Here is a 15,109-nt window from a genome sequence, read left to right on the forward strand (position 1 = left end):
ATGGACTTCACGGTGGAACACCGCCCTGGTACAGAACACAACAATGCTGATGGCCTGTCCAGATTTTTACTCTTTAGTAAAGAGAACTCCCAAGACGGTGGGTAGTTCTCCCCACATTTCAGCTGGAGTGGACACATGTTAGACCTGGCACCATTAGCGTGGGTCTCCCCTTCATTTTTGCCGTTGCCTCCTGTGTTTTTGCTGTGTGTTGAACTTTGTCTTGCTGGCCTAGATGCTTTGGGTACTTTGTCACTGCTGTTCAGTGCTGAAGTGCAAGTGCTCCCTTGTAAATTGTTGTTATAGGTTAGTGATTACATGATTGGCATATTTTATTTACTTGTCATACTCCAGTACAGTGCCCTTTGTGTGCCAAGGGTCTGTGAATCAAATGCTGCTTTTCGTTTTCGTTTTTCACTATTGGAAGGCTTCCTGCTCCTATAGGATGGAAAAGGGAGTTTGTTTGTAACATCTTATAAACCTAACTGCCCCTGGGAATAAGGTAGTAAAATAAAGTATGTTATACCTGAACTCCGATTGTTAAAATGCATCTTTCAGTGAGGTTGATTTTTACATTCTGAGTTTGAAAATACCACTTTTTAGAAATTAGCTATTTTCTTGCTTAGCCAACCAGTATGCCTCTGCTAGGTTTGTGTATTACATGTCTGGCTTTGGATTACAGGGGCTGGGAAGGAGCAGTGGCTCCAGAGAGCCTGAGGAATCATGGCTGGCTGAATAGCACTGACCTGCATTTAGCGTAGGAGGAGGATATTTCCTTTCACCTGAATGAGCCTGGTCTGCCTTCCATAATGCCTTCCATAATGCTATCACCACCACTAGCCAGGAAGCTGTACAAGTAATGACAGAACTGGTTTTGGCTGGGTACAGATACTCTGCCTTCAGAGAACAATGGATTTTTGTGTATAAAAAGAGGGGCCCAGACCCAAGACTTTTAGATCACTTTTGGGAATCAAGAGGAACCTTTGCCAAGGAGAAGAGCCGGAGAGGCTGAGGATGAGTACTGCCCAGTGCTGCTTGCTGTCTGGGGTTTGCCTGCAGTGGCTGCTAGCTGCCAAGGAAAGGAGATAAGGACTTTAGTGGGTGCCCTGTTTGAGGAAGATCTCCTAGGGCTTGAATTGAGCTTTCCCCCTGTTCACCAGGTCTCAGGAACATCAAAGACCTCACCAAACTTCTGGGCACCATCTTTCCATCTCTGGAACGGCTGGTTATAGTTGCCTGGAGAAGAAAAGGGTAACCGACTCTGTCATGGAGTCCTTCGCAGGATTTCGTGTCCTGAAAGCACCCTAGAGAGCACTTTATTTTAACATTTTTCCTGCAATTTAAAGGGTATTTTGCGCAGTAACTATTTTTAAGAGTATTGTATGTTGGATATTTTGTCTTTCTTGGTCTTGTTGGTTTAGATACAGTTTACTTATTTTTCTAAACTGGTGTGGTGTCTTTTTGTAGTATTTCCACTGTATTAATGTATGTGTTCATAAATGCTTTACACACTGCCTCTGAGATAAGCCTGTCTGCTCGTACCAAGCTACCCAGGGGGTTCAGAGGGATTATTTTAGAAGTGTATCCTCCTTACCCTGACTAGGAAGAAGGAAAGGTACCTACCTCTGCCAACTAGAGACCCCCATTTCTAATGCCACCCCTTTCACGCTAAGTGTAGAGTGAAAGGGTGCCTTATTTACAAGGCAGTGGTAAGCCACGTTAAGTGGCTTAACACTGCCTTGTAAATAAGGTGAGGCCCCTATCTCCACCACAACCTCACTAAAAGTGACGTTATGATGGTGATAGGAGCTTGTAAATATGCCCCCATATGTTATGTATTTGACATAATGTGCCTGATTCACAAACTGCACTTTTGAGTAAGTCTACACTTTTTGTAAGTTTACTACTTTTAGGTATTCACAAACTGCACTTGCGTAGGAACTTACACTTTTGTAGTAAGTTCAGCACTACACAGGGCCAACCCTTGGTACTGCAACACCCTCCCATAGATAATGATGGAATAATGAAGGTAGGCACTTAAATAAAACCCCATAGGAAATAATATATATATTTTTTTAAATAATTAAAAATACAAATACATATAAATTAATGTTGCCCCCTCAGATGGCAGAAATCCAACTAGATGCCAAAGTTAATCCTCCAATAAAAAAATGGAACGTTTGGGGCTACCATCTAGGACACCATTTGCACCCAGAATACTGCACTCCTCCAAAATATTAACACTTCTCCCAATTTATGTATTTATTTTTGAAGTTTTCTATAGCGCTGTCAAGACCCAGAGGTAACAGAGCGCTTTACAGTAGAGAATAGCATATAATCAACAAAAGCATGACATATGAAGGGTTTTTGAGAATCCACAAGTGTCACAATGAGAGCTGCATATGTGTACCTTATTGGGTGTCTGGGACTATTACCTGAGACAAGAATGAACGAAAACAAGGACTACGCATTGCTCATATTTACTTTATAGGGTCACTGCTTTCACCCATTCCTGTCACAGGCGATAGACTTAGTAACATGAGTGGGGTACCATTTGTATCGGCAGAAGTGCTGGATAACTCGGTGTGAGGAATTTTGAGAATTCTCACTGAGTCCTGAACTTTCCATTTCAGAAATGTAAGGAAATACACAGAAAAATACCACAATGGGAATCAGCCTACAAAGTTATGTACCAATGGTACATGATCCCTGTGAGACCGAGTCGGATGTACCCCACATTATCAGCACTATGAATAAGAGACTGGTGGCCCTTCACAGTCATACAAACATTCTGGAAGGTAATCCTGAGCCATATAAAGGAGACACCGGGTTACCAGATACTAGCAGATCATGCCACCCTGGTTTTGGGAATATCTCCTTTTTCAAGAAGATAAAAGAACCTCCAGCTAGCTCTTTATGGTTCCACAGGTTATAGCAAACATTAGCAGTGAAGCAGATAACTCATAACTTTTCTCAGGCTAAAAAGAAATGCGTTGGCAAATAGCAACCCTTACATGTCCAGAAGAAGAATACCTTTGCTTTACTTACCAGAAACTTAGGGCCTCATTTAGAGTGTTTGTTTCTTGTCCATGGAGGACCTGGCTTGGCAGTTCAGGCTCGAATGAACCCATGAGAAACAGGGTCAAGACTGATTTGCATATGACTGGGCCTTAACTGGGGTGGCATGTTGAGCAGAAGAACAATGGATTTAACCCGTATCTCTTGACTAGGGGTAAATGTATGATTAGGTCCACATTCTGTCCATCATGGGTCTTTGGCTTTCTCCCCCTAAGTGCGCTGGTTCTACCCGGACATGGGTTCCGGGCACACTGTGTCACTTGATTCAAGCTAGTCTGGCTGGTATGGGGTGAGGCCATTCCCCAGGGATACAAGATCTCCAGAAAGGACCACTACACCCGCCCGGGAGGAGGAATCACCATGGTCCACAAATCCACCCTCCGTCTGAGCACACTCCCCGACGAGCCCACAGACATGATGGGACATCAACACTTCAAGATACAGACCAACCCCACCACCACCCTCCGAGGAACCCTTATCTACTGACTCCCTGGACTCAGCGGACCATTCACCAACTCCATCACAGACATCATCTCCCCGCATGCCATTGCATCCACCAACTACAGCCTGCTGGGAGACCTCAACTTCCACATCAACAACCAATTGGACCCTAACATCACATCACTCCTGTACAACCTCCACAACATTAGACTCTGCCAAATTGTGACCGAACCCATGAACTCATCAGGACACACCCTTGACCCCCTCTTCACAACAGGAAACTCCATCACCTTCAGCCACACCATCAAACTCCCATGGACTGACCACCAATGCGTCCACTTCACCTTCAGAATGCCCATCAGCCTCAGACAATAGCAACTGCTCCCACGAAGAAACTGGATCAGAATCACAGACGACCAGGTCACCTCTTGACACAGCCACTCCACCTCAACCATCGCGGAAAAGGACGACCCCAACACAGCAGCCCAAACCCTGCACAGCTGGATCTTGACAGAACCAACACCATAGCCCCCCTCAAAAGAGTCCAGACTCACCTGCCGCCGCCTCGAAAAGGGAACACAGAAACTCACAACAATTTCAGAGCTGCTGCCAACCCCCACCACCAACTCATCAGAAAAACGAGGAAAAAAGCAATTGAAGACAGAATCTCCACACACGCACACAACAGCAAAGAACCCTTCAACATCATCAAGGAGTTCGCCCAACCCACCAGCGAGTCTACCGACATCCCTCCCTCACAAGCCCTCTGTGACAAACTCAGCACCTTCTTTCACCACAAAATCGAGAGCATCTACGACAACTTTAATGTTCACAACCAACACACGGAACCCCCACCAACCACCCCCGACACCCTGTAGCCAACGATTGACAGCTGAACAGTCCTCACCACGGAAGACACACATAGACGATGAAGTCAATCCACTATGGGCCCCCACGACCCCTTGCCTCACCAAATCTTCAACAGAGCCGCCAACACCATCGCACCCATGCTCCGCCACACCATCAACTGCTCCCTGGTGACCGCCTCATTCCCCGATGACTGGAAACATGCCAAGGTAAACCCCCACCTGAAGAAACCCTTTGGCTGACCCCACCAACCTCAAAAAATACAGACCCATCTCCCTGCTCCCGTTCCATGCAAAAATCATCGAGAAAGCCATCAACAGCCAACTCGCCACATTCACAGAAGAGCAAAACATCGTCGACTCCTCCCAATCCGGCTTCAGTAAAAATCACAGTACGGAAACCACCCTCCTCGCCGCAACAGACAACATCCGCACCCTACTAGACAAAGGAGAAACAGTAGCCCTCATCCACCTCGACCTCTCAGCAGCATTTGACATGGTCTCCCACCGCACCCTAATATGCAGACTTCACGACGCAGGGATCCAGGACAAGGCCCTCGACTGGATCAGCTCCTTCCTCTCCGACAGGACGCAGCGGGTCAGACTCCCCCCTTTCCTCTCAGACCCTACACCAACAACCTGCGGAGTCCCTCAGGGGTCCGCCCTCAGCCCGACGCTCTTCAAGGTCTATGTGGCTCAACTCGCCCCTATCGTCAAAACCTACAGACTCAACATTGTGTCATACGCAGACAACACCCAACTCATCCTCTACCTATCCAATGAACCCAACATCGCCAGGTACAACTTTCAAGAAGGCATGGAAGCCGTAGCTCAATGGATGGAAAACAGCTGCCTACAACTAAACAACAACAAGACGGAAGTACTCATCATGGGCCCAAACCCCGACACCTGGAACGACACCTGGTGGCCGCCCGCCCACCCACACGAGCCACTCATGCAACCTGGGAATCATCCTGGACTCCGAGCTCAAAACGGACTGCCAGATCAACTCAGTCTCATCCTCCTGCTTCCATACCCTCTGCCTCCTAAGTAAGACCTTCAAATGGATCCCCCTTGAACACAGAAAGACAGTCACTCACACCCTGATCACCAGCAGACTAACCTACGGCAACGCACTCTACGCCGGAATAAACAAAAACCTCACCTGAAAGCTACAGAACATCCAGAACACTGCCGCAAGACTGGTCCTTAGCCTGCCAAAGCACTGTCACATCTCCCTGCACCTGCACACCCTCCACTGGCTCCTCATCAAGGCAAGAGTCACCTTTAAGATGCCCACCAATGCACACAAGGCCCTCCACTACACCGGACCAGCATACCTGAACAGCCAACTCAAATTCCAAGCACCCCAAAGTACCCTACGATCAGCCCAGCTCTCCTACGCCGTGGTCCCACGCACCAGAAAAACCAGACCGGGGGGCCACTCCTTCTCCTTCTTCGCGACTAAGGCCTGGAACGCCCCTCCGCTCCACCTCAGACAGACATTGCTTCCCATTATAGTAAGAGACCTCAAGACCTGGCTCTTCAATGGATCCCCTCTTTAATAGACTGGAACCTGCACCCCCCTAGCCCCAGCGCTTTGAGACCCTTACGGGTGAGTAGTCACGCTTAACAAATGCTTGATTGATTGATTGATTGAGAGTCAATACTGGTTTGCATACGGCTAGGTCTAAACTGGGGTAGCATGATGAGCAAATGAACAATGGATTTGACCCAGATCTCTTGACTGGGGGTGATGTTTGATTTGCTCTGCATTCTGTCCATCATCTATGTGTTCTTTGCTTTCTCACCCTAAGAGCGCCGGGTAAGCCCAGACTTGGGCACCGGGATCACTGTGTCACTGGATTCAAGTTAGCCTAGCTGATAAGGGGTGATGCCCTGAAAATGGTCCCAGGATGTTTGATTCTGGTCCAGGGAGGGTCCGGCTTGGCAGTTTGGGCTGGACTGTTCCAATGAGGTACAGGGTCAAGACTGATTTGCATATGGCTGGGCCCAAACTGGGGTGGCATGGTGAGCAAAAGAACAATGGATTTAACCCAGATCCCTTGACTCGGTGTGAATGTTTGATTTGCTCTGCATTCCATCCACCATCTGTGTGTCTTTTGCTTTCTCGCCCTAAGTGTGTTGTGTATGCCCTGACGTGGCTCCCGGGCTCACTGGATTCAAGCTAGCCTGGCTGATGAGGGGTGATGCCTGAATTTGGTCCTAGGATTCTGGTTTCCAGTCCACGGTGGACCTGGCTTTGCAGTTCGGGCTGGGCTGTTCCCAAGAGGAACATGGTTAAGACTAATTTGCATATGGCTGGATCTAAACTGGGGTGGCATGGTGAGCAAGAGAATGATAGATTTAACCCAGATCTCTTGATCGGTGTGAAAGTTTGATTTGGTCTGCATTCTCTTCATCATCTCAGTGTCCTTTGCTTTCTCACCCTAAGTGTGGCAGGTATACCCAGATGTGGGTCCCGGTCTCACTGTGTCACTGGATTCAATCTAGCCTGGCTGATGAGGGGTGATGCCCAAAATTAGTCCCAGGATACTTGTTTCCTGTCCAGGGAGGACCTGGCTTTGCAGTTCGGGCTGGGCTGTTCCCATGAGGAACATGGTTAAGACTAATTTGCATATGGCTGGGTCTAAACTGGGGTGGCATGGTGAGCAAGAGAATGATAGATTTAACCCAGATCTCTTGATCGGTGTGAAAGTTTGATTTGATCTGCATTCTGTCCATCATCTCAGTGTCCTTTGCTTTCACGCCCTAAGTGCGCCAGGTATTCCCAGATGTGGGTCTCATGCTCACTGTGCCACTGGATTCACGCTAGCCTAGCTGATGAGGAGTGACGCCTTGAAACCGGTCCCAGGATGCTTGTTTCCAGTCCAGGGAGGACCTGACTTGGCAGTTTGGGCTGGACTGTTCTCACATGGAACTGGGTCAAGACTGATATACATATGGCTCGTTCTAAACTGGGGTAGCTTGGTGAGCAAATAACAATGGATTTAACCCAGATCTCTTGACTGGGGGTAAATGTTTAATTTGCTCTGCATTTCATCCATTATCTGTGTGGTGGTGATCCAGCCACCGCTGCACTAGCTGTCTGACCGCCCCATTACAATGTGGGTGGTTGGACCGCCATTGCACTGCCACAGCTGCCAGGGAATCACAATTTCCTGGAGGCAGTGTGGTAGCCAGGGCCTCAGTATTGTGCTGGTGGTGCTGCTGCAGATTGCAATGCATGTTACGAGTTTCAGGACCGCCAGTAGTGTCATGGAGTTCTTTTCTCCATGAAGCGAATGGTGGTCCTCCAACCATGTCCCTGGGGCTGTATCGAGGAGGGCAAACCATGTGCCCTCTCTGTGTATACACCCCAGTTCCTGCATGGCATGGACTTTTCAGTCCTTGTTGTGCAGTAACTGTTTTTGGCATTCCAATAGTGATGCCCATTTCAGAGGCACTGCCATGGGACAGCCAAAAACAGCCCCACAGACACAAGGAAACGTGTAATCTGGTGGACAGGTGGACAGTGTGACCATGGGTTTGGCAGCGCGGGAGCCAGTCGTCAGCATGGGGATCCGCTCCTGCACCAACAAACTCGTAATCGGTCACTTAGAGTGCTCCAACCTTTTGACTAATCTGTGCCCCATGAGCTGTTGGAACTATCTCCCATAGTGGCTAGCCCTTGATTTCTATTCTTTAGAACTTATGAGTGGATATGTTCTAGCTCTGCCCCAAGTGTCTGGCTATCTGGCTATCTGCTTGAAACCTGCATCATACACCAAAGAGGACCCCACACATACACTTCCATGACTCCCTTAGCTAAACATTCCTTAAATGAGCAATAACACATTTGGCCTCTACCTCCGATAACAACCTTTTTCTTTGATATAATATCCTCTTTTCTCCTTTTTTTCTCCCTCTCTGTTTTCATCTTTTTTTTCCCACTGTTTTATTTTTACTCTTTTTTTCTGGGGTGTTGGATGTAGGAAGGGAGTTGGTATTCTGTTCATTTTGCATTGGGTATTTTACTATATGTTACAACACATGCTTACTATGAAACTTACTAGCAAGCATCATATCATTACTTAATTCTATGTGCCATATGGTGATGAAACAGTTATATCCATTTATCCATTTTTCAAAACTTCTCAATAAAAAGAGTTGAAAGAAATGTCAATCAATCAATCAATCAGGGGTTTGTGAAGCGCTCTACTCACCTGTGAGGGTCTCAAGGCTTTGGGGGGTGGGAGAGGTGGGGGGACCGAGGAGTTCCCTCTCATCCGAAGAGCCAGGTCTTGAGGCTCTTCTTGAATGCTTGCAGTGTGGGGGTTCATCTGATGCTGAGTGGTAGCTCGTTCCAGGTCTTGGCTGCAATGTAGGAGAAGGATCGCCCCCCCACCCAGGCTCTGCAGATGTGTGGGATTTCGGCCAGGGCAAGTTCAGAGGAGCGGAGGCCTCGCTTGGTTGTGTAGAAGGAGATTCTTTCAATTAGGTATTTGGGTCCAATGTTGTGGAGAGATTTGTAGGTGTGAGTGAGGAGTTTGAAGGTCACTCTCTTTTCGATAGTGGAGTTCTCGTAGGTGCTGGTTGATGTAGTGTTGTTGTGGGATTCCAAGGACCAGTCTAGCAGCTGCGCTCTGGATTGTCTGTAATTTGAGGAGTAGAGATTGGTTTATTCCGGCATAGACGGCGTTCCTGTAGTCCAATTCATGATTTTAGTCAAACTTCATTTTCTGAAAATTCTGGGAAAAATACTATCATAGGATCCACATATGTCGCAGCACTCTGGACACTCCTGGGTGTCTAGTTTTCAGAAACGTCTGGGTTTAGTAGAATCCCTGTGTTGCAACAGAACGCAGGTCCAAATACTGCTGTTACCCACATCATAAAAATGGGTAATTTCTCGTGGCAAAATTTCGAAGTTTCCATGTTGTCTTTTAGGGCTTTTCCTGTCTCAGGTGATAAGCCCAGCAACACAAGAGAGGTACAATTTTTCTCCAGAGAAGTTTTCATCAATTGAATTTTTCTCCATTTTGTCTTCCAAATGTATTCAAGGATGCAAGAGAGAAGACAGTTTGCAAAATGCATTCTGAATCACATGATAGTATGGGTAATCTCAAATTCAGAGGTGTATGTATAACTACTGTTTCTCTGAACTTATCAACTTGGGCATATTTCAGACATACATATGCCATCTTTCATTCATTGGATTGTACCAGATAAATTGGTACACAACGAAAAATCATTAGTGCAGTTTAATAGTTGGCTTTGGGCATCTAATGGTTTTGGACAATCAACAAGCACTTTCTATCTATGTGACCTAATGGGTTTGAAGGACATAACAGTATATTCATTTTGAGAATTGGCCAGAGGGGAAAAAATTACATGTGTAACATTGCCACCTGTTTCCATCTATTTACAACCTAATTTCAGGATTTGTAAAATTGTATTTATTAATTTCTTTGCGAAAAATATTATCAATCTTCACAAACCACCCCTTGCTTAATTTGGAATTTTGTCTGTCTTTAAAAAATGCATACCCTTCAGCGTTCACCCATGGTTTCACACCTGTTTCCACTACAAACTGCAAGTAGGTAGAAATGACAAAAGAAGGAAAATCAACTATCATTTAGAAAAATTCATAAACGCTGGAAAGAATATCTATCTATATATTTTTTTTCTTATAAATATTTTGTTCCTGGAATCTTTAAACATTGTGATCTTAGCACAGCAAACCTTTTGTTGATGCCATTTTCTGAACAAACACTATACACTGTCTTGCCTAGCACCTCTGTTCCCCATTTTTAACGGGAGATCCCCGGGCCACTCCTACAGCAGCTGATAATGCTACACACCAACACCTGGGTCAAGATTAAATTGGGCACCGGTACGCACCTTGCTAGGCAAATTAACACCACCAAAGGCTTGAAACAAGGCTGCATCCTAGCCCCTATGCTGTTCAACCTCTTTCTCGCAGATCTCACCGGTGAACTGGAGAAATCCAAATCACATCCTCCGCGGCTGGGTGATACCTAACTTTCAAACCTCTTATACGCTGACGACCTGGTCCTCATCAGTCGGTCCCCTATCGGACTCCAACATCTTCTGGACACTACCAATACGTTTTCCATAAACAACGCGCTAAAGATCAACTTAAATAAAACAAAAATCATGACAATAAACTACAACAAAACAAAGAAACTCGCATGGTTTCTGTACGGACAGAGATTAGACCAGGTAGCCACTTACAAATACCTAGGTGTACTTATAGACAGTAGAGGCTCGTTCAAACATCAACTAGAGGCTATCCGTCGGAAGGGCACAACATTCCACCTATCGATAAAGCCTCTGAAGAAAGCTCTCCCAGACTGGTCACTGGACCTCCTTCTGCAGGTGATTAGAGCGCGCTTACAGCCCATGCTCACATACAACACTAGACAACACCGTCAGCCGAGCATACAGGGCAATTTTCCATCTACCCACTTACACTTCACCTGCTCAAATCCGCCTTGAATTCGGCGTACAGAAACAAACCGTGGAGAGAAGAGGTGCATATATAAAAAGCTGGCGGAAAATCAGAGGCGCCGACCAAGGAACTCTAAACGCCCATCTCTGGACTGAACTCTCTATCAGAGAGAACTCACCCGCAAGGAAGTACCTAAAGGAATCATTGGAGATCTTGGGGCTCATAAATCTCTGGGAGTCACGGACAGACATCAAAACCTTTAAAAAACTGGTAACGAAAGTAACCAAGATGATATCAACCAGAGGAGGAGCCGCGGACGCGTCCAAAATGTCAGCGTAAGCCGGGGGCTCCCGAGTCCCTAGCCGCGCCTCGGCAATATCCTGGCATTTCTCCTGTGGCAGAACCGTTGTTCCCGGCAACGGAGCTAAAGCAGCGCCGGACGCGGTAATTTGTGGCCGTAACGACCGTGCTCCGGCCAGGATCGGGAGCCTGATAGTTTGCTGCCTGGTTTACACAGAAGCCGGGTTCTCGAGTTGTCACCCGAACCCGGCTGGAACTCAATAACATCGGGGCCAAAACCGGAAGTCACCGGCTCGGCCCCGCGAACTTCCCAGCCTCTTCTGTTGGCTCTAAAGGATGCCCCCACCCCCCGCTGCTGGCCCCCTGTGGTGAATGATGCACTGGGCGCGAGAGGCTTCCTCGGAGGAGCACGAGAGCTCTGCTGTGACCAATTGGCAGCGCTGACGGAGGGTCTGCACAGTCGAGTCCGCTATGCTTGCTGACGTGTGAGATCCTGTGGTGGTCCGTGGTGAGTGCTGCACTGAGCCGGGGGGGGAGGCCCGGTTCGTTTGGCAAAGTCTGGGGCGAGAAGTACTGTCTTGAGGTGTGGCGCACTGTCCAGAGTGGTGGAAGTGGGGCCGAAGAGGGCTAGCACCAGCAGGACTGAAGGAGCTTGCGATCGATGTGGGACTCCGGTGCTGCGGACTGCTGGGTTGACTCCGCAGTGTTACTGGTGGAGCGTAGGCCTACTACCTAGCCATTATGCTGAAGCAGGTTGGATGCTCATTGTCATCGTGAGTGTGGTGGGTCCTGGAGACTGACTGTCCCATTGGATTGCTGACGGGCTAGGGGGTCGGACGTGGCGTGGATCGGACAGAGGTAAATGCTGTGTCGCCCACACAGCTCTGCTAACTTCTATTGTTACACAGGCGGTACAGAAACAACGGCAGACTTTGATGGGTGTCAAAAAGAAGCTCCGTGATAAGGGACTGAAATACGCCATGATGTACCCTGCCAAGTTACGTGTTCAACATGTTGGTAAGATGTTTTTCTTCGATAATCCTGGAATTGCTTCAGACTGGCTGGAGAGTCTTTCCTCCTGGGATGAGCAGCGACGACAGAGTGGTGCTGAGGATGAGGGTGCGCAGGAACAAGAATAATTATTGACATTATTGCAGGTGGGGCTGGGCCGCTTTGGGAGGTGGGCCATGGCTGGGAAAGGTTCGGAGGAATGTTATTTGTAGTGATGGTTTCATGTAAATGTAAAGTAAATGTACATGTATTTATATAGCGCAAATCACCGACCAGGTATCTAAGTGCTTACTTAGGGAACCCGTCCTGGTATTCCCCTGTGAGATACCCCGGCAGGGTATCCACAAGGTGAAAGCCAGGCATCCCGCCACGAGGGGCCGTAGTGGAGATTAAGCAAGCTATTGCCCAGAGTCGCAGAGTGTGACCCCGTGAGTCGAGTAGGCACCGGAGCGAGAATTGTCGAGTCTGTGGTAATTTTGAGCCCGAGACCCGCCGAGGCGGGGAATCGAACCCTGGTCCACGGCCGATCTCAGCTTCCGGGTCTGCCGCCTCTAACCACTGAGCCATGCTTCTTCATAGGTCCAACGATATATTAGGGGTTAGGCGGGGAATCAGCGGGCACACTCCTCCTCGGGTTTCCTTCCCGATAGGTAGGTAGTTAGACCATGGGGAGACAGGCACACTGCGAGTTGGGGGCGGATGTATACCGTGAGCAGGGGTGCATGGAGGGGGGTGGTCAGTGGGGTTTGTTTGTGGGGGGGGGGTTTGTTGTGTTTTCTTGGGGAAATTTTTTCCTTTCTTTTTGCATTGTTTGTTGTGGTTTTTGAAGGCATTGAATTGGAAAGTGCTCAGTGGTTGGGGGGTGATCGCTCAGTCTGTGTTTTTGATGATGGGGGTAGGTAACTAAAGGTATTGAGTTGGAATGTCAATGGGTTGGGTGATAAAATCAAGCGTAGTGTGGTTCTTCAGTATTTTAAACGGTATGCTCCTGATGTGGTTTTGCTACAGGAAACCCACTTGGTCGGAAATACATGTAAAGCGATGCATATAATGGGTTACAGACTAGTGGCGCATGCGGGATTTACTACTGGCTCTAGGGGAGTAGGTGTCCTGACCCGTAAATCGCTCCCATTGGTGATCGATTCTGTCTTTGAGGATGATAGGGGCAGAAATGCTGGTGTGACGGGTCACTGGGAAGGGCATGTTCTGTCATTGTCGTCTGTGTATGTGCCTCCGGGCATGCAGGCCCTTACTTTTGTTGATTTGGGAAAGGCCTTGCTAGATCTCCCGAGTGGCCTGTTAATATTGGGGGGGGACTTCAACACGGTCGTCTCTGGAGCTCTTGACAGACATCCCCCGCGGGATGTGGGACGCGCTCATGGCTGGTTACCTGACTTCCTAGAGACCATAGGTTTGGTTGATGGCTGGAGACTGCTCCATCCGGATCAGAAACAGTATACCTTCTACTCTGGGGCTCATGGAAGCATGTCTAGATTGGATTATTGTCTTGTCCCTGCTGTTTATGCATCATGCGTGTTGGAAGCGACGCATCTCGCTAGGGGTATATCCGATCACTCCCTGCTTTGGTTCAGTTTCGGGGTGGCCTTTAGTTCTCAGGGTAGAGTAGCCCCCATTAATCCCTGGCACTTACGTAATCCCAAAATTAGAGGAGACCTGATCAAGGCATTAGACCACTACTTCAACAAAAACGAGGGATAGGTGCCCTCGTCCATTACGCTTTGGGAGGCTTTCAAGACTGTACTTAGGGGTCAGGCTCTTTCGCTGATAGCAGGAGCTGAGAAAGATCGGAATAAAGACATTGTCGAGGTGGAGGCTGAGATTATGGGCCTGGAGGGGGAGCTGGAGCGGGAGGTGACTCGGGCTAAGCAGCATGTCCTTAGTCTCAAACAGCATGAGTATAGAACGCTGGTTACGAACAGCGCTAAAGCCCTGAGTAGAGAGCAGCAGGGTCGGCTGTATGACGTCGGGGATAAAGCTGGGAAGCTTATTGCTTGGCTGGACAAGAAGGATAGAGCAGATCGGGTTGTCCCGGAGCTTTTGAAAGAGGACGGGCTGCATATCACTGATCCCCAGGCTATAGTAGATAGCTTTGCTCAGTATTTTCACACTGTATACACATCGGTCTCGGACCTCCCGGTGGAGGACTCCCAATTGATGCAGCGCGACCTGCAGCTCCCGCGTTTGTCTAGGGAGGACCAGGAATTTATGGATAGTGACATCACTGCGGATGAGGTGGCCCAAGCGGTGCGCGCTTAAACTCAGGTAAGGCGTTGGGGCCTAATGGGATCCCCATTGAGCTTTACAAACTTCGGCCCGATCGGATTGCTCCCTACCTGCGGCGCATGTTCATTGAAGCCCGAGAGAAGGGGATACTGCCCTATGATCATAGGGTAGCCTCTATAGTGGTTATTCATAAGGAGGGCAAACCGAAATCCTGCTGTGCTTCCTATAGGCCTATTTTGTTATTAAATGCGGAACCCAAGATCCTTGCTAAGACCCTATCTACCAGATTGATTACGGTGATCAGTGGATTGATACACCCGGATCAATCGGGCTTTATCCCCCATAGGAATACAGCCCTAAATCTGCGTCGGTTGCATGGGGTGCTCGCAAGGGCTCACACCCTGCTGGAGCCCACTGTAATTGCAAAAAACACAGTTGATGGACAGATTGTAGAACAATGTCATACAGTCACCCCAGTACAAGGATCTGGGCCTAAATCCATCGTTTTTTTGCACTCCACACCACCCTGGGTTAGACACTGGCTATATGCAAATCAGCTCTGACCCTGTGCCTCATGGGAACAGTCCAGTCCGAACTACCAAGCCATGTCTTTCCCAGACCGGAATCAAGCATCCAAGGACCGGTTTCTGGCTATCAGCCTTCATCAGCCTGGATAGCTTGACTCCAGTGGTGTGGA

This window comes from Lissotriton helveticus, chromosome 6 (assembly GCF_964261635.1).
Source record: "Lissotriton helveticus chromosome 6, aLisHel1.1, whole genome shotgun sequence".
In the NCBI taxonomy this organism is placed as follows: domain Eukaryota; kingdom Metazoa; phylum Chordata; class Amphibia; order Caudata; family Salamandridae; genus Lissotriton; species Lissotriton helveticus.